Below are 18,697 nucleotides of genomic sequence, written 5' to 3'. Positions count from 1 at the left end.
GCGTGTGGGGGGCTCCTCCCCCTCCCTCCTTTCCTCTTTTCTCCTTCTTCCCCTTTCCTGGCCCCTTCATTCCGTTCCTCCAGATATAAACCGTGCTTTCTCAGATTCAGATGGAGGAACTGTTTTCCTCCTGCTTCTCGAAAGGTGTCAGGCTGCTTAGCAGCTCCTCCATGCAGCCTGGGCGCGCCTGAGCCTCAGCACCAACCAGATGGTTGCTGTTACAAAGACCAGGTTTCCAGGTTTCCAAGGAACCTCCCCCCCACCCCCCCGCACCCCGCTGCTTTATCTTTTGCATTTCCCCGGTGCTAGATCCCTTTGCTCGCTCCCCATCTCCAGAGGCGACGCGTTGCCAGTAGTTGGTTCATTCATTTCTCCCTCTGCAGTCTAAGTCTTGAGCCTGCCCCTCCAAATTGGCGCTGCATACCTCTAGCTCCAGCCTTGAAGAAAGGCACGCCCGTTTGGTCAATGATTGCCTGCTGGGAGTTCGCTTGCTAAGTCAGGGTCCATGGCGGGTAACCTTAAGAAGCAGGCGCTAAAGAGGCCCTAATTCGTCCACAGAAATACGGAAGTTTTTTTTGGGGGGTGACCGTGTCAGCATCGAGGTTGGATAGAACTGTCTCGACCCTAGCAAAAGGTAATTATAGATGTAGTGTCCTTTGATGCTCACTGAGTATCCTTGGAGACTCCTTCTAAGAAAATCTGCCCAAGTTCAGGTGTGTTTTCGAACTTTGTCTTCCCTCCCACCACCGTCCAGTAAACTGGTGCGTGATGGAATCCCCAGGAACGCATGCTCTGTTGTTGAGTTCCTTCAGACAGCTCGCATCTCCCCTTTTGTTGCTCAGCTCTAAAAGAGGTGCCATTTCACTTGCTGCACAAATTGTTTGAATTAATGCAAGTGTGAATTCTTACCGTTTGAAGGGGGCGATTAGCATATCAAAGGTTTCTTAGCTCCAGCTCAATTGAGAAAACTGCAGCCTGTCTTCCTTTTGCTTCCAAGCCGAGGCCCAAAGGGCAATGGGAATTGTAAAGGGTGCGAGCTGGAAGGGGGAATCAGGCTGTGCTGGCGAACTTTGACTGTTCTGTAATTACGTGAACCGAAAAACATTGTCTGTTGCTCCGGAGCCCTTGCAGATGGCAGGACAATTATTTTCTATTGGTAAATGGTTTGTTCCTAGGAAAATAGTGACCTTTTGTTTTAGGATAGTCTCTGTTGCCTGTCTTTTGGGGTGCCCTTCGTGGGACACTGAGAAAGCCTTACTGTGTAACCTAACGTTTTTTGTTTCCCTCTAAAACCTAACGCACTTTGCTCTATTATTATAATTAGAAGGGCCTCCAATTACCCTATACAACAATAGCTATTTTGTGATAATACTCATTGCTACACATCGGAAACTTTTTTTTATATGTACTTGCTAAATTAATCGGGAAGAAAAAGGAATAGATCTTATTGAAAATTAAAAGTCCACGTGAGCTTTATTAACAGAACTTCCGAAATGAGTATCTGCTTGGAAAACATTTCTAAGTGACAGACTAAAATTTTAGGACTTGTATTTAAATAGAGGCAATTCTATTTAGTTAGATTTTTGTTTTAGTTTTTAAAAGTTGGTCAAACACCAGACACCTTTTTGTTTAGCTTAAAGTTTTTCAATAAGAACACCTATTTGATTTGATTTATTTCCTCCCATCCATAGAGCACTATGTTGTCTGAATTTCTTTTAGCAGCTCACAACTTGAATGAAAAAAGAAATAGGAAACTAGTTGGTGGGGGTATTTGTGAAGGGCAGAGAGGTCAAGAGAAGAGAAAACTCTTCTGGGTAAAACTACTTATATTTATTTCACCTTAGTTTTTCAAAACTAATTTTTAAAGACAATCAGAGTGGTTGAAAATTGTAAACCCCCCCCCCCAAAATCTCTGGTTTACCAGAAATGTTTGTTTTTGAGCAGGAATTGACCTTCTTGTCTTGGAGGAAGGATTATTTACTAGTGGTTAGGAGTCCTAGCTTCTAATAGTGGAAATAAATTTTCATGTACTAGTTTAAGAGGGGAAAACCCACCACCGTTAATTGCCTAAATATTTTAGTCTTTTGTTTAATGGGGTGGTAATTGTTTTCAGATCAAAATGAGTCTTTTAGTGCCTTTCCAATGGAGAGCTTCACCCAGTGATCATTTTATGATAGCTTTTTTTAAAAATCTGCTTTGTTCACCAGCCAAGGAAGTACTGTTACTGTAGTATTGAGGGGGCTGTCATTGGTTGTAATTGCGACTCCTGTACCCCAACTGCCACTAACCCTCTGCTTTGAGTACAAAGTCTTATGGAGAAAAAGCATACCATCCTTGAGAGCTATTAGTGATCATTCAAAAATTGCCTTGAAAGCATTGTTCTTCGTTTTATATGATCTTGGATTTGACAAATCTCTGAAGGTGTAAAACGCAGTGAAAATAAGATTTCTCTACATTTCGATGACAAAATTGGGCTACTTAGAGAAAAATTAATGTGCCGTCGAAGCACTTCAGCTGCCATTTTCAATCACTAGGTTAGTGTGTGTTGGCAACAGAAAACTGATTTAGAAATGCAGATAGCCCTGGGAGCAGGTAGTTAGGGAATTCGGAATATTGAATCATGTGGGCTAGACCAAACCAATTACTTCAAGTTTTGACATGAGAAGTTCCAATAAATAACTTTGGTTTTCCAGGCTTTTTCTCTGCTTTATTAGTGGAGTAACATCAAAGCACCCAGCAGAACTTCCGAATGTCATAAAAACGGATATAAATACATAGATCGCACATGCAGCACCGAGAGTCCTAATTTAAGATGGGCACTTGGAGTTTTTACTGCTGTAGTTTCCACAATCTGCAGAAGCACCAGGCTGCTGGGTGTTTCTCAAAGCGCGCAGGGGGATGGAGGAGTACTTAAGGTTAGGACTTTGATCAGTCCTGGTGCTCTGTGTGCTGTCTTAACAAATTTAAGGTAGTAATTTATCGCCCTTAAGTAACATGGGGGCTGAGAAAAGGGACAGAGATGTGGTGAAGATCAGAGGAACCATAGACCTGCAAAGCCCAGGAATAAAATGTCATTACTCTGCTTTCTATAAAAATATTCATTTGACCTAGCTTTCGCGAAGAATCATTTAACCAATGGTTTATTAACAGCTGTAGTATGGACTAGAGGCAACACTACAGATTGATTGCAGTGTGTGATCTTCACCCACCCGCACCCACATATGAACACGCTGGTGTGATTTTAACACAGCCTTTGTCGCTCCTCTAAGTGTTGATAAGGTGAGGTGGATTTTGGCAAAGAATGGAATAGTTCCGCCATAGAAGAACTGAGCATCCTGCAATGGGCTCCTTTTAGAAATTTCCCTGCAAGAAGCTTCCGGTTGTGATCTTGATTCTTTGTATCTGCTTCTGAGTCTTGAAGGGCCCTTTGACACCCACCTGCTTCTTAGCTGGGTAGGTTCTTGTAAAACAAAGCCACAATTTTCAAGGTAATGTGTGCTAGAAATGAGGTGTGTTTTTTTATGGAGGAAGACTATTTACAAGCATGCTTATCTAAACGGAAGGTTTTGATGAAGTACTAAAAATAGCAAGGCTTGTAGCTGAGCCTAAAAAGGACTTGGATTCTTGTAGATATCTTGGTCGGTTCAGTTTTTGTAGTTACCAGCTCACATGGCTTCAACTGTTTTCGGGACTATTTTGAGGAAAGATTAAAACATTTCTACTTGGAAGCTAGATGGAAATCATAGGTTGGTTAGCCTTTCTTTCTGTTACATAACACTAGTTCTTCAGGCCTACCCAAATACTCATCTCTGCAGATAATTCTTGATTAAAGGTTGAAAAAGCACTTCATCATTAGATTACAGTAATTAGAGTGATCTTATCAGGAAAAATAGACCGAGACTATTCTGTAAAATCTTCGGTTGCCTGAGATGCTCTCAAAGATTGGGTGAAGAAGTGACTTAAAAAAAATGCTTTAAGAACAGCTTAAAGAAATTATTTGTTTAATGTAAAGATAGATGCTAATTACTGGAATTAGGTACTGTGACTCATTACACGTAGTATACTGATCTGAGTGGCCACAAACAAGGAGCAGCGAGGCCCCATTAGACGTCAGTTAGGCACCTGGGTCTGATGGGCAGGCTTCCTTAAGCGTGTGTTCTATACTAGAGAAATTCCTCAATGTAATTTTGATGTAAGTAGTTATTTTTAGCCAAGCCATGTGCCATAAGAGTAGGAAGGTCCAATCAGCTAAAAATACTTTTTAAAAATATCAGTATTTTTAGGTCATTGGTCATGGGTTAGATGCAGTAATCTGGATATTTCTAAATCAAATTTTAATTCAATAAAATTTGAAAGCTTATTATAGTGCCCCTCTCCTTCCCTCCGTAGTAAACCCCACCCTCCCTTTTTTATTTGACAAGCAAATACTCCCTGGGAAAAAATAAGTTTAAGGAACTGAACTCATAACACCTTCAAATAGAGCGCAGTTATGGGAGATGCTTTGAAAATGTCTGGAAAGCACAAAGCAAACTCAGATACAATTTGTTTAATTACAACAAAAATACAGCACTATGAAGCCATACTGTTTGTCTTCATAGAGGATTTTTATGCATTGTGGTGGTAAGTAAAATCCCATCACACTTGTATAAATTTGTTCAATTACCAGAACAGCTAAAAGAAAAAAATCAATTTAGGTTGAAAAGCAACAGAAATTAGATTACCTTGGTTAGTAGAAACTTGCCAACAGTGTTGGGATTGCTTAATAATATCAGAAGTCACTCCAGCAGTGTGAGGGCGTTGGCTCCTGTAATATGCATGTGTTTGCTTACTGGGTTTTTTTTAATGTATCTCTTTTTCTTTTCTCTTCCTGTTTTTCTTTTCATGAAAGTTGTTACATAGTATGCAAGTAATGTTACATTTGGGTGTTACCATTCCCCGGAGAGGTTGCTGCCTTAGAATGTCGGATCAGTTAATGTTTCGGATCAGTGAAATGCTATGCATGATTTTAGGAATCTGAAGAAACTTCCGCCATCAGAAAGGGCCGCTGGTGAGCAGCCTCTGGAACAGTTTAGGATTTCTAGAGTTATACGGAATCCTCTATCTTAAATTCTTAGCACACTAAAGTGGTGCAGATAGCTGGGCACCTGTTTTATGGCCACCTTGATTCGTTCTGGCACGAAGCTTCACCCAGTTGCAAGAATAGTCACAAGGGCTACTCTAGAGCCACCGGGCTGTTTTTAGGTCATGAAGTCAACTTGCTGGAATTTCTAGGGAAACCAGTTGAAAGGAGGAGGACAAATGTCACTTTAAATAGAGATGTTTAAATCAGATTTCTGCCTGAGGGTAAAATTTAGGTCTGTCTTAGCCCGGATGTAATGTCTCCCTCTGCAGAGCAAGGCATTAATCAGGGCAGGACATGAAAACATGGGACAAAAAGGGGTCCCAGTTGGTTCTGTCATTGATGTTTTTCTCACCCCAGTCTGTGAGGAGCATCTTACAAACATTAAAAGGCAGATAGAGTACGGCGCATCAATTCTGAATTTCGGCACTGCAATTAATGTCTTTAAAAGAAGCCCACATAAGGCTGGGGGTGGGGCACAAAATCTGGACCCCTAGAAGCCTTTTTAAAGGGATAGATCCAGTAGTTTGTGAAATTAGAAATGCAGGATTGAAAAACAGGCTGGAGAAGCACCCTGAAGTCAACGACAACTCTGAATTCTATTCTAGAATATATTAAATAACCTTGAATTTTTTTTAATTATCTGAGAGTAGAAAAAAAGAAACGGAGATAAAAGAGAACGTTAATCCTTGGCTGTGAAGGGTGGCAGAAGCTCGGAAGACAGTTGCATAACCTTAGACAGACCATCAAATCAAACCAATATTATTTTGTCAGAATAAAAGCATATAGAGCCCGTGTCTTTTTCTGATATGCACAATGAAATTTTTAGCGCAGTAGTGACAAAAAGATGGGCCAGGACAGTCTGATAAATAATTAAAAAGGCACGGTTTTGCCATCAAAGGATGCCGTTTAACCCCATTCTTTGCCAGCCCCATACACAGAGCAAACAATTTATATTCTGATCCTCTCGATAGCTTGGTATTTCTAGATAGTTTTTAGGTTAAGAATTAACGCAAGCTTAAAACCCAAACCATGCTAGGTTGCTCGATGCATCTCTTTTGAAATGATTTAGTGAGTTCAGCTCTGTTCTGCTCTCAGCCTTTGGACCACAAAGCGTCTACACTGCCCACTCTTGGCTCTCTCCCTGGTACTGCTAGGCCAGTCTACACCTCTAACTCTACTCAGGCATTAGATGGCAGAATATTCTAACCCCGATTCCTGTCAAAATGGCAGTTGGCTGCTGAGGGCGACTAGGTGACCTTGGTCTTGACTAACGCTTTTTTCCCTTAGAGGATAGTAACACAGGTTATTTATAGAGTGCAAAGATGATTTTGTTGTTGTTGTTTCGAAAATAAGCTTCCATTTTAATTATTCTCCAAAACTGAAGAACCGTGATCCCAGTTTCCCATAAGATGGCTGAATCATGACACAATGTTGATAAACCCTATACTTTGTGTTTATTTTCTGTAGAATCCCATGACGTAATCAGTTAGTTCCCAGCTTCCACTTACGTAGAGAGGAGCTGTTAAAAATGATTTTTCTGTCTTCGTTTAAAAGCAACATTTATTATTTTTTTCTTTTTCTTCTTCCTTTCCACACATACCTTCCACAGGGAAATTTTAGTCTTCTGCGTTAAAAGCATCTGTCTTTTAGTGCTTGGTGCTGTGGTTATTGATTTGAAATTACTTTTCTTACACATCCTTTTCTCCACTAATTTCCGCCTCCTTCTCTCAGTGCTAGGAATTGAGCCTTCTAGTTGCTACTAAGAAAGGCTCTCCCTATTGTCACATCACCAGCTTCTTCCTTGTCGTTTTGGAGTTGTTTCTTAAAGTTGTCTTAGTTCCTAAAGTCCTGTTTTCTTGGGGCTGTTGGGAGCATCCTTTGGCCGTGCTGTATTCTGGTCCTGTATTCTAGCTGTTGACACGTGGTTGCTGAAGGCTTCCTGTGAAGTGACACAAGGCACTGGAGACTGGTAGGCTGTGTATGTTTAAGATGGATACAATACAAAACTACTTCTTTGAGTTTCAGACACATCAACAAATAGAAATTATAGACTAGAGTTAAGTCACCCTAGGCTTCTCTTGTGGGGAAGAAAATGCCTGGCTTCTTGTGCTTTCTCTGGTTGCTTTAATAGGCAAGTGAAGAGGACCGTTAACACCCTTTGCTTTTTCTGTTGTGAGTGCTGTGGTACCCACGGTGTACACAAAAGGCGATTTACATATTGTTACATCCTATGCTTTTGCCTTTTATTGTTTCCTGGGGGTGGGGGGAGTCTAATGCAATAGCACTCTTGTCTCTGTGATGTTTCTGTAATTAGCATGAAAATTAGTTCCTGTTTATATTTTTGTTAGTTTTGAGGTTAAAAACTGGAGCCCTGCAAAGACAAGTGTCTGAACCCTACTCACATCCCATGATTTTTATTTGCTCATCAACAATTTTTTTTTGTTTATTTACTTTCAAAAGCATCACTTTGTAGGGCATGGTGATACAAGAATGTAATCCCAGGACATAGGAGGCTGAGGCAGGAGAATCCCCATGAGCCCGCAGATGAATCTGGGTTTAATAGGGAGTCTTTGTATCAGAAAACCAAAGCGAACAAAAGTTAAAAAGGAGATGGTGTTTTTTGGTGTTAACACATTGTCCCCAAGACTTTGAAACTGCTCTCCCTCTGCCCTTTCTGGTTCTCCCTTTGCCCTTTCTGGTTGTATGCTCTTGGCAGAGGTGCATCCTCAGTTATATGAACCTGGGGGAAAGGCGTTTAGCAATAGAGGCTTTTGGGTAAAGGTGGATTAAAAGGAACTCTGAAACAAATTGTACGGAAGAGGAAAAGGCATTTAAAATGTAGAGAGTGCTTTTCTTTCTTTTTTTTTAAATTTCATTTTTTTTTGTTGAATTAATAAAATTTTGTTTTGCAAGATAAATACTCTCTACAGTTTTGGAACTCCAGAGAGAAAGATTAAGATAGCGTGTGGGGTGTGTTCATTTCACGGATACTTTTGTCTTGCCCCTGCCAGTGATCTCAGGTGCCCCCGTTGATTGCCTGCTCTGTGTTCAGACGGTGTATGGGGTGGGAACTTCATTTTGGGTGTCTGTCATTTCAGGCTTGGTCCGCATAAACACGGTTTTCTGGTTTTGTTTCCCCACCCCGCTCCCATGATATGAATAGCCCGTAGGTGACTGATACGTTTAGGCACGTTGCCGAGGCAAACTACCCTCTGAACCAGGGCAGGGGAGAAGGTGATTGTCAATTGCGAATTTTCAGGAAGCCTCCTCTTCCTCAAATGAGAGAACAGGGTAGAGAGTAGTATTTAGTTATTTGCAGATATTTTTTGCTAACCCTTGTTATTACCTGCAGAGGGAGCTTGTATACGAGATAAGCAAGTCAGGGCACATCGCATTGATAATTTACCCTTTGAAAATTATGTTAACGACATAATTTCTTTTGTGTGTGTGAGTAAATGGTGGCTAGAAAGCAAGGTATTTTAGGGTCAGTCAAATTCTAGTGAAATTTACTAGTCAGTACTTAGTACTTTCTCTTTTCATAAAACACACGTGTGCCTGTAATTAGTACAAATACTAGAAGAATGGTAAGGTTAAACGCCCCCAGATTCATTTTGAGGTTTTATTGAACCCCTGGGAGAGAACACATTTGAAAGGTGTCTAGGACCTATTGCCAGTAAGAGATGGCAACATTTTAGGGACTTTTCCAGGTTATGTAAAATATTATTAAACAATCAGTAAACACAAAGTAGCAAATTGTATCCCTTTCCCCTGCACTTCGCCAACAGATGAAATGAAATGACTGTGTTCTTCTTTCAAAAACAAAGACTTGATCACCTCAGATTAAAGACTTCTGCTTGTCATAGTGAGCAGCTCAGTTGAGTGACACTTACACAAGGAGACCATCAGGAAGGGATGAGGGGGCTGTTGGTAACTCCGAAGACCATGGATGCAGGCAGGACAGGCAGGGCGTGGCTGAAAAGTATTTTATTCCTTAACTGTGCCCACGACATTCCTCAGACCTCCTCAGTTCAGTGTGCAGAACTATTTTAACTCTGGATGTGGCATTTTGTCAATCAGGGCAGCAAGCACTCAGGTTATTTTGTTTTTTGTTTTTGTTTTTTTTTCCATGTGGCCTGCATACATTTGCTTAACAGTATCCCGTTCTATTCTCTTTTTACATTTCAGTGAAGCAAATATTTGAGAAATCACTTGTTAGGGATATGCAAAAAGGTTATCCACTTAATGTATTCTTGAAGAGAGATGTAATAGTCTCTTTCCCTTGCCAAATTGGTGTGACAAACATACTTAGTTTGTATTTTAAAGGGCTTTGATTCTTAAATGAAACACTGTACTGAATATATTATTTCATTAGCTAATCTTTACCTAATGCAAGGAGTCAGATTGTTTCTGGTATACAGAATATTCCCCTGCAGGTGAGAAAAATGGTGTAATAGAGAGATTCTTGGCACTGACGTGGGCTTTTGTGTCAGTATTACACTCTGTGTTATCTCAACAAGTCTGTGGCACAGCTCTACGGACTGTTAGCAACAGCAATTATTCTTCAACAGGATTACGGTGCTTTTCACACAAGCAGCGCGTCCTCCTTTTCAATAGCGTTCTTGATAGGCCTTCCTTACTGCCAAGTTTGTGTCATTGTCTTAAATAATGCCACGCAGGGACAGATCTCATCCCGGTGTGTAGGCAGGCACTGGGAAGTGGAGCCCGCCCAGCACAGTTCATCGCCCTCTCAGCAGCTACTTCTCTCCCTCCCAGCGAGGTAAGGGTTACTGCAGAATTCATTCCAGGAAAACTGTCAGGCGCAGGGGCTGTCACAGAGTGCATAACTTCTGTGACGTTATTGGAAAGGCACAGCTAGGGTAAGTGCTACTTACATTGTCTTCCATTTGATCGTAGGATATTTATTTTTATTGATACTTTCCCCCTCAGCTCAATGAGATCCGAGGACATTGCAGAACGTTTTCAAAAATGTTCTTGTGGAAATACTGCTGCTTACTAACTGTATGGGGAAGGATTGTGGAAGGAGTGGATGGCTGCCTTTTCAATCCGAAGCAGCCCCGACTGTCTTTGTAAATTCTCAGATAATCTGATCATATATTCTTGGAAAACATCAATTCATGATATAATAATCATGCTTCTTTGCAAATTTAATTTGATTTACGAGTAAGTATGTATGTATTGGTCCCAGGTTTATTTGAGCAGATTTTTTTTTTTTAAAGCAAGATACATTGTGAGTAGACTCTATACTTAAGAATACTCGCAAACAAGTAACGAATGATCATTGTTGCAGTAACTTAGTGAAAGGGTTATACAATTTGGAAGATATTCATTTAAAAAAACCATGGTTTTGGTCATTCTTAAATCATGATCCAAATACTATGTCAAGTACTTTGCATAGGGGCAGAAAGCAAACTCTAAGTATCACAGACTCTGGTGGGGTCAGGGAACCAGGAAGGAGAAGTCACCAATGTGGATGTTTTCAGAACTACGTGAGGAAAAAGAAAAAGGAGAATACTTAAAATTCTCTCATGTCTCTTAAGCTTTAAAAGTTAACAATTTTTTAAATAACATAGCAAAACTGTCACTTTTTTCTTCTAATTGTTTGTTTCAAAAGAATTCCTTTTGTCTGTCTCACAGATGTTTCTCAAATTTAAGTCCAACAAAGGTGCAGGGAATACTTTTTATTTTTGTGCGCTTTGTTAGATTTTTATGGACCTCACACGATGCTGCCAGTTCAAACCTGAACGAAAGAGTGAGGACGATGAGTCAGAGAATATCAAATTGCTCCATTTTTAAATAAAGAATGAAATTGAAAATTTTGCATTTTTAGCTCCATTCATTGAAGCATTCTGGATGTGCCTTTGTATAAAACTGAACACATCCAAGGAAATAGCAAAAACTCAAAATATAGACACTGAGGCTTTCTGTCTAACTCTCTACTGTCTGTGTCTTAAATGTTTTCATGTAGATGTGACTGGTGACACTGATTTTTATTAGCTTATGAAAGAGAGTAAAGCTCAGGACATTTCTTAAGTAACAGAATTTTATGTTATAGTTTCAGAGAATTAATTTGTATTTTTTGCTCCTTAAGTCATGCTTGATCTTTTTTTTTTTAAAGACATCATTATGTGGACAAAATATAAATCAAAGCAATGCATATTATTACTTATGCCAGGTCCCTCAGTAAAAGATTAGCCTAGATTCCAAGAAAATCCTTATGCAGTCATTTTAGGACCTGTGTGGGCATTATGACGAAGCTGCTGTGATCTCTTAGTAGTAGCAAACTGGTGTGAGGCATTAATACCTGGCCCACTGAAATTATTTGAATTATTTGAAGACAATCTTTGCTTTACCTCTGGGGTTTAGTGTAACAGCTGCAGCACATTAAGATATTAGCAATACATTCTCAAGCCACTGATTGTAACCTCCATACAGATTCAGCTTTGATTATTGCTTATAAAATATTTTATGGAATTACGGTGACATAGAATTCATGTAAATGGGGTGACACCATTACTAATGTGCACGGTGGCTAAGTATAACGTTTACGCTGCGTTTTAAATGCATAGTCGTCCAGTGTTTTCCATTTGATGGCTTAGAAACTGATGAATTCCGGATTCATTGCAAAAAAATGGCTCGTTATTCTTGTAAAAGCACCTTTTATATTTTATCATACTGAAGATGTTTATGGCAAAGTAGTTGGGCGTAGTTTATTTAAAATTTCATTCTGGGAACCTGTAAATGGGACCAGTAAATGAAAATAGATTTAATTTGTTCCAGCTATTATTACATTAAAGAAAGACCTCATAAAAACAAAACTCAAGTATCCTATTACTTCAAAAAATGTAAAAACATAGTGTGTGTGTGTGTGTGTGTGTGTGTGTGTGTGTGTGTGTGTGTGTTTGTGACTTCGTGTGCCTCATGTGAGCACATGCTCTGGCACACATGTAGAGGGGTACAAGGTTAACCTTCAAGATGGGGTCCATTTCTTACACACCGGGGGTTCTGGAAATTTAACTCGTGTCACCAGGGATGGCAGTAAGTGCATAGACCTTCAGGTCTTTCTCAGGGGCCCAGAGCTCACCTTTAAATACTGCACATTTCAAAATACTTGGGATTGACTTTGAATACTCTGAGTAGTCTTGAAATGCCAGAGAATTAAGAATTTGAGCTGTTTAAAACAGTAGTTAACTAAAGAGTTTATAGTACATCTACTGCTTAAACATTTGAAGAGTTTTAAGAGTGATATGACTAAGGCTGGAGAATTGCCATGGCTTTGAGGCCAGCCTGGGCTACAGAGTGAGAACCCTATTGTAAAAGAGCCAAAGCAGGCGAACAGAGAACAATACTGAAGTTATTATAGGGTCCACGCACTGTGGTCTCTTTCTCACTGTCGAGTGTTAATTCTGTGACAGTCAGAGGGGCAATTTCAGGCGTATTGTAGTCATATCACCATGATGTTAGTGTTGAGTTAAAAATAAACTAGAAGCATGGTATTAATAAATTTTATTATATTAATTATATTATTATATTAATATTGCCTGTTTGTAAAGAATAACTTAGACTAATTCCTGCACATTTATGCACTTAAAATCAGTCCACTGGCCTCAGAACACTCACTCTTCTTAACATTTTTTAAGCATTTTATATATTGCTTTAACACCTTGAGGATGCCCTCATATACAACAGTTTTTTTTAATTCATTCAAAACGGCTTTTTGATAAGTTGATGTTCTTTTTATCCTACTGAATTGCTTGCTAGTGGTTTTATACTTCCTCAAAACTTTCTTTTCCCCCTCTGGGGGTTGGAGAAGTGCCTTGGAGGCTGAGTGTTTGCTCCTCTTGCAGGGCACTTGGGTTTGGCTTCCATCCCGTCTCAGCGCCCAGATCAGGAGACAGCATGGCTGATTACAGCTCCAAGTGCAGGGACCTCATGCCTCTGGGCCTCGAGGGCATCTGCGCACACACAGTGCACACAAGCCAATCCACCTCGCACACACACAAAAGTAAAAAAAAAAATCATAAATTGGAAACATGGTTTTCCTTCCATTCCAAAGTAATTTCTGTCTTTTGACACCACCCCCAAAAGAGTAAAATGAGCTTCCATGGACTCTAGCAGGGCCTAACTTACTTTACCGCAGTTTTATGTAGGTGACAGGCACATTGTTCTTGTGTGACTTCTGAGGGTCTCCTGTCCTCCCGGTTACTACAGGAGAAGATGCCCCTACCCTGTTATGTTTGGCATTGTTAAACTCTTGTGAGAGGTTTCCCTTGGTGCTAAGTATGATCCTTACTCACTGTAAACTCTGAATGGCCTTCGCTAGCCTGTAGAAAGAAAACTTTTTAACCACATTTTCTTTCTTCTTTGCGTTTGTTTTTGTGCTCTGAAAAGCAATAGAAGTTTCCATTGAAGCTCTTTAAAGACAACAGGGGCAGGGCTATGTGTGTGCTGCCACCCTCAATTCCTGAGGGTGGTGGAGTGGTTTTGAAGGGACAGGAAAGCTAGTTTACACACGAGGGTTGGGGCGGGGAGTGTGCACCCCACACAGTTGATGCCTTTGATTTATTTTGGTCATTCCCCTCCCAGTTTATGATAAAGCAAACATTTTGGTGCCTCTGGCTTGGAATTAGCAGGGTTGATCATCTCAGTCCTTGGCCGCCAACAGGATCCACCGTCCCTTACTTCTAATCTGTAAATGAGCGGATTTGTAAGATCCAAGTCTCAATTTCCCCCCTCCGGCCTCATCTTTTATTAGCCTCTACAACTCTGATAAAATTTGGTGCCAGTTTGCATTTTGTTATCATTTTGGCTTGTATTTATTTCCTAAGAAGAAGATTGCAAAGCTTTAAAAAATAAAACATATGGAATTGGGAGCAGAGGACTTTGGGTAGAGAGCTGTAATGGATCATTACAAGAGAGTCCAACTGAAAGTAGTAGGAAAGTCCACAAAGCAGTATGTAGTTGGCGTTAATGGCTACCAGTTCCTCAGCACTCAGTGAGGGCAACTTTGCTGAGCCCCCATCTCAGAGTCTTTGGGTCCATCAGTCTCTTATCTCTGAGCAGACTCTTCGTTTGGGAAATGGGCTCTTTTAATACCAAGCACTTACGAAAGCCTTAACATTGTCCACCATTTTAACACACAGTTAAAGGAGAGCTAGGGGGTGTAGATCACATGTGCTGCACGTGCTTGAGTCCCCAGCACAAAACCCAGACAAAGTCCAAAAGGAAATGTAGGTGTTAGAAAGCAAAGTTAAACATTTTAAATCCCCGACCGCAGCCAGGGTAGATGGTGGAATATGCACAGGGACCCCTCATTTTTACACTTAACAACAGTTACAAATTTAGTAGACGTTAGGCGTTCACTGTATCCGAACTTTAAGTCTGGTGATGGCTGAGCGACCCCAGGTGTCACATGCATACAAGCGACTCAGAGTGGTGCACTTTTGGTCTAACGTGGGTAGATTTTACAGACTGAACGGAAAAGAGAACATCTCATTCACAGTTAGGACTAAAACCAGAAACTTACCCCTTTCTTCCAAACTGTAGAACCATTACCCTGTTCGCTTATTTACCCGAATGGCAGGTCTTCCTGTCTTTGACACTGTGTTTCATACAAGACTGCTAATTTTACTGATAGCTCAGCTGACGCCTCCCTTCCACGGACATGACAGGGCTCAGTGGTGGTCATGACAGTGCATTTGAATGAGCAGATCCTAACACTTGGCAGAGTGTCAGCCACCCTCTGTCTTGGACAGCTTAGTTTCCTCAGGCTGCAAGGTATTACCAATCCGGAATAATTCAGCTTTTGCCATTTTCTTATGACTTCTCTCTCCTGGTTTCAAGAAACCACGCTAACGTGTCCACAACTGGGAAATTTTGGTGCCACAAGAAGTATTTTCAAAGGCTTCTTAAAATGCAACTTATCCGTAACTTATGTGTGGCCACAGTCGTAATCAAAGTAGACTACATTCTTCCAGTTTAGAGCAACTGCCTTCGATGGTGTTTGCGTGTGAGTGGCAGGCGAGGCCTGGGGTTTGCTTTAATAATCCAGAGTATTTGCATTGACTTGTATTTCACCTTGAGGATGTTATTTTTGGTTCCCTGTAATACCACAGAGGTTATTGTGGCCACACGTGTGGGTTCAAAAATTTGACACGATTTCTGGTACCATGTTGGCCCAAATTACCAGACCAAAAATATGCATTTGCTTGCATTGGTCTTCCAAGGCTGTCTTTTAAAACACCGTGTTCTAACTTTTCCAAGAACAAGACCCCTGGTAAATACATTTCCTCTTGTCTACATTTGATTGGTAGGCTTTCCTTGTGTTTGTTTCAGATGCACAGACATTTTTTAAGGACTTCCTGAGGAGAGGCTCTACCGTGCGAGGTCTGGGCTCGCTGGGTTTGTGGGAGAAACAGGAGCTTTGCACGCTGTGAGGACGTGACCAGATGAAGTATGGAGGGAAAGCTGTGGAAACTGCCAAGAGTATCTTGAGAATGAGTCGGTGTGGAAAGACCTAAATTTCAGGCCTGTCTGAGGGAGGGCTGCAGGATACAGACAGTTTTGAGGTAGGCATACATTTGAACACTGCCGGTTCAAACATCCACAGAAAGTGGATGAAGCCAGACTTGGCGTGTTAGTTTGAGGCCCGTGTGGGAAGAGCTTGCTTGCTCCGTTAGGATTATGTAGAGCATAACTGTTTATAGTCTCAGTTGAGAGAATATTACATGGAGTTGCTAGTTTCCGATGTGGGGTAGCCACGAAACAGAGTGGCAATACATTGGAAGGGATGGAGACCTCATTAGAAGCTGTGGGTGGAAGGTAGTCCTGCTGATGTGATCCGAGGCAAACACTCTACACTTGAGCCATATCCCCAATCCCAATACGTCTATTTTTTAATGTGATACTTATGCAGAGATAGATTTTTCCTTCTTTTATTCCCATCCCTGGAAGTGTTTTTGGGGGTGAAGTGCTGTGTGCTTAAGTAGTGTCTTCCAAATGTCCTTATAAAATGAGACATTGTACAGGTTTTATAGGCTATAAGTTTGGATGTTCAGTCACTTTATTGATTTTTCTTGAGAGTCTCGATAGTCAACAGCTTTGCAATCTATTTCGAAGTTTCTACTTTCTCCGGGATGGACACATTGAGATGTTTCTCGTTGTTCTGGCCTCTCTGTTGTAAGAAGTCTGTGAATGAATAATGGTCATTAGTCATAGGATTCCTTGGTTACCAGTCTGTTCACTTAGGAAGTTTAGGAGTCTCTCTACCCCTGAATATTTTTTTAATTCATTACGGCTAATCTTTACTGAGTTAATCTTCCTCTTTTGTCATCATAAACTCCCAATGTTATATATTTCATTGAATTAAACACAACTGATTAAAAATGCATATTAAAAAAGTAGGAAATGTTCTCTTCTCACCTTTGTTCTCTATGGGCGTGAGAAACACTTGGTGGAATTTCATAGCTTGCATGGTAGTTTATTCCTATACTCTGATTAGAAGTGGGAAGAGGATTGCCAGGAGTTCCGGGTCAGCCTATTACACAGCCTGTCTCAAAACCAGAGACAGAGAAGTCAGTCCCAATCCTAGGTGGCAGTAGTAAGCAGTTTGACTGGTGGTCCTTTGCCATGTGTTAATTGAACAGCTGCCAGGCTGTACTTGGTCCATCAGTGATGGGTGGGTTCAGAGCGATGTCAGCCACAGTGGGCTCTCGGGGTCTCCTTTAGGTTGGAGTCACTTGGGATTTCCATCTAGCTAGGCTAAAGCGGTACCACGGAGCTCTGCCCCAGCCTGAGTTTTGTTTCTGCTGGGGGACAAGTTCGAACCTTTGCCACGCCCCTTCACTGTATTTTGAGTAGAAGGTGAGTACTTTTGAGTGTCAAGAGGATAATAATTAGGTTCGGAACTCCGACACAGCGGCGGTAACAGTAGGGTAGGCATGCGATCTTGGGTGCTCTGGGCGTATCTCCAGGTTGGGCTGCCTCTAGACAGTATGCAGTCTGTTAAGACGGAGTCTCGAACTCGGAGATCCGCCCTGAGTAAATGCTTCCCAGTAGCTGACTTTGATGTAGATTTAACGCTGGTGAATGCTGGTCCGGTTGTTCAGGCGGCCCATGTCTTTTGGCAGCCATTTTTACCTTTCAGGTTTTGCTTTCTGTCAGTTTGTTTTGGCCAGATTCTCCTTTTCTTCTTTTCTCATTTCTGCTCAAGGTTAAGGTCTCCCCCCACCCCGTTCATAATCTCTCTGTGTGTCTCTTGCCGTTTCTCTGCATCCCTCTCTCTTTGTCTCTCCCTCCCGCTCTCCCTCCTTCCTCCTTCCTCCTTCCTCCTTCCTCCTTCCTTCTTCCTCCCTCCCTTTTTATTATAGGTTTCCTAGTTCAGGTAGCTTAGACGATAACTCAGTGACTACCATGTGAAAGTTAAGGTCTGATACTGAGAACCGGAAGTACTGTTGTCTTCCGCTACCTGGAAATGTCGGAACACTTGGCTCAACCCTATCTTGGGACTTAAGTACAAAAGGTTGTGCTTTCACCCTTCCCCTTTGTGATGTGATGCCTGGTTGACTTCCCGTACAGAAAGCATGGAAGCAGCAGATTGTCCCCAACCCTCAGTCATTGCTCCAGCATCCCTGCTCCCAGCATGCCTTGCTCCGTACCATCTCCAGCATTAGGATCCTCCTACCTATTAATGTCTTGAAAAGAGAGTCAGTCAGGGAATCTTGTCAGAGGGCCTGGGATGTGGACTTGTTTCTCTTTCCTTCACAAAGGATCAGTCATGCTGGGGACAAGATTTCAAGGTAATCAGCACGAAGTGTACAGGGAGTGAACTGGACTTTCTTCTTGGTGTTGAAGTGTGAATTTCATTGTCTTTAGCGGGTCGTGGGAACTAAAAACAATGCTGTGTCGTAAAAAGTGACGTTCTCCATGTTTGTAAGGCAAAGGTATAGAATGGGATGTTTTCATAATATTTTAGCAAGTCTGTGCTGAGGCTGTTCCCAAACCTTGCTACCATCGAGGCATCCAGCAGCATGTGGATCAAAGGCATTTAATTTGTACGTGAGACGCTAGCACAGGTGTTTTTGGCCTCCTAACATGTTCTGGAATGCTACAAGGCATTTGTTCACAGCTCTTTCCCTCAGTGGGTGATGGTGCATCACCAGTGCATTATCTTTTAATTGTGAAATGATGATTTTTTTTGAAGGGGACAGGAGGGTGGTTCCCTGCCTTCCACAGCGCCTTATATTAGAATCTGATTAGAGTCTCGTTGAGTTCTTCCTTTCACAGCAGAAGTCTACTGCAAATTGCGTTACACGATACTGAGTAATAGCTATGGCTTGATTTAAAGTATTAATAAAATCTAAATTTATACATAAGGCCGTAGGATTTCAGGATTTTAATTTAGTGAAATGCCAGATAAATGCCTTGAGTTTAGTTTAAGAAGTGCTTCGTGAGAAACGCCTCCCAACCAAATTAGGACAGACGCACACATCACACCATTTACAGAGTCTAATTATTAAAGCCTGTTAAATTTCATATTTAATACCTATGTGTCTCTTT

The 18,697-nt window shown here is 41.2% G+C and overlaps 1 protein-coding gene across 56 annotated transcripts in view; it reads left to right on the top strand.

Annotated features, from left to right (window-relative positions):
• Positions 1 to 18,697, top strand: part of Adgrl2 (adhesion G protein-coupled receptor L2) — a 618,928-nt gene that overhangs the window by 447,128 nt on the left and 153,103 nt on the right.

Source organism: Rattus norvegicus, chromosome 2 (assembly GCF_021556685.1).
Source record: "Rattus norvegicus strain SHRSP/BbbUtx chromosome 2, alternate assembly SHRSP_T2T, whole genome shotgun sequence".
Classification (NCBI taxonomy): domain Eukaryota; kingdom Metazoa; phylum Chordata; class Mammalia; order Rodentia; family Muridae; genus Rattus; species Rattus norvegicus.
Note: the sequence above shows the minus strand (reverse complement) of the source record. Positions and strands in the feature narration are given on the sequence as shown.